This window comes from Helianthus annuus, chromosome 15 (assembly GCF_002127325.2).
Source record: "Helianthus annuus cultivar XRQ/B chromosome 15, HanXRQr2.0-SUNRISE, whole genome shotgun sequence".
NCBI classification, from domain to species: domain Eukaryota; kingdom Viridiplantae; phylum Streptophyta; class Magnoliopsida; order Asterales; family Asteraceae; genus Helianthus; species Helianthus annuus.
This window is the reverse complement of record NC_035447.2, coordinates 154,389,424-154,391,029: the sequence shown is the minus strand read 5'-3', so window position 1 is coordinate 154,391,029 and position 1,606 is coordinate 154,389,424. Positions and strand designations below refer to the sequence as shown.

Here is a 1,606-nt window from a genome sequence, read left to right as displayed (position 1 = left end):
TGAATTTTGAGTATTTAGGCATTTGAGTTAGGACTTCGATGAAAGGAATATTAACATGCAATTGTTTTAGTAGACATTCGAATTTTGCGAATTGCCCATTAGTCTTTTGACGAATTAACCTACCGGGGTACGGAACCGGAGGAGCCTTGGTGGGCTCTTGAAGTAGAGGAGAAGTCTTCTCTTGTTGGGGCGGTGGTGTGCTTTCCTCAGTTGGCGGTGGCGTAGCTTCCGCAGGACCCACGGTACGGTTTCTTAATGTTATGAGATGAACTTGTGCTTATGGGTTTGTTTCGGTATTACTTGGTAACGCGCCTTGTGGTCTCTCGGAGAAATTTTGAGCTAGTTGATTTATTTGTTTTTCAATGTTTTGTATACTAGCTTGTTGATTTCTAAAATTTGATTCCAATTGTTCAAACCGATCCGAGTTTTTCTTTTCAGTGTCGGAGATGAGGCGAGATATAGTATCTTCAAGCCTTTCTCGTCCACCTTGTTGTTGAGGGAAATTTTGTGACTCATTTCTTGGTTGTTGAAAGTTTGTTCGTTGATTTAGACTTTGTTGGTTACTACTATTGTCGGGTTCTCTCCAACCAAGGTTAGGGTGGTTACGCCATCCTTGGTTGTAGGTACCCGTTGGAGGACCCAACGGCCTAGGTCTATTATCAATGTAGTTTACCGACTCGGATTGATCATTTGTTTCTTTCATACAACTCTAATTTTCGTGTGGCCCACCACACCCTTCACAAGCCATAACCGAGACTGTTTTTGTCATTTCTAACTTTTTAATTTTTGAAGAAAGGGCCTCGATTTGGGCTTGTAAAGAAGTGCTTTCATCAACCTTATGGGCGCCCGGGGCGATAGACTTATTGCCTCGGGGAGTGTGCCACTGAAAATTGGTTTGAGCAATTTCCTCGATTTGATTGTATATTTCATGTGGGCGGCGATTACCTAAAAGTCCCCCGGAGCTAGAGTCAAGTGTTTGTCTCGTGTGTGGCAACCCATTATAGAAGGTGGATACTTGTTGCCATACCGCAAGACCGTGATGGGGACACTTTCGCAATAGCTCCTTGAACCTTTCCCAAGTTTCATATAAGGATTCCCCATCCTCTTGTGAATATGTATTAATTTCAATCATTAATTTAGCCGTTTTAGCGGGAGGGAAATACTTATATAGAAATTTTTGGGCTAGTTCATCCTAGGTGTTTACCGAACCAACTAGGAGGGCGTTGAGCCAAGCTTTTGCTCGGTCTTTTAGTGAAAATGGAAATATTCGAAGGCGGATGGCGTCATTTGATGCTCCATGGATCCGAAAGGTATCACATATTTCTAAGAAATTAGTAATATGCAGATGGGGATCCTCGTCCGCAAGCCCATGAAAGGTTGCGGAGTTTTGAAGCATTAGTATCAAATATGGCCGAAGTTCGAAGTTGTTAGCTTCAACGTTCGGTGCATTGATATCGGCGCCGAGATTACCTACGGTGGGTCGTAGGTAATCCATGAGGGTACGTTGGTCCGCCATTGGAAGTGGGTCCACCGAAACCTTCTCTTGGTTTTTAGCTTTAAGTCTTTTTTCTGAGAAAGCGTTCGGGTTATTCTAGAGGTTCTTTTA

At 43.1% G+C, this 1,606-nt stretch overlaps 1 non-coding gene across 1 annotated transcript; it reads left to right on the top strand.

Annotated features, from left to right (window-relative positions):
• Positions 1–1,031: 1,031 nt before the first annotated feature.
• LOC118487704 lies at positions 1,032–1,138 on the top strand. Its single transcript, XR_004882647.1, has one exon. It is a non-coding gene; the product is annotated as a small nucleolar RNA R71 (small nucleolar RNA).
• The last annotated feature ends 468 nt before the right edge of the window (positions 1,139–1,606 follow it).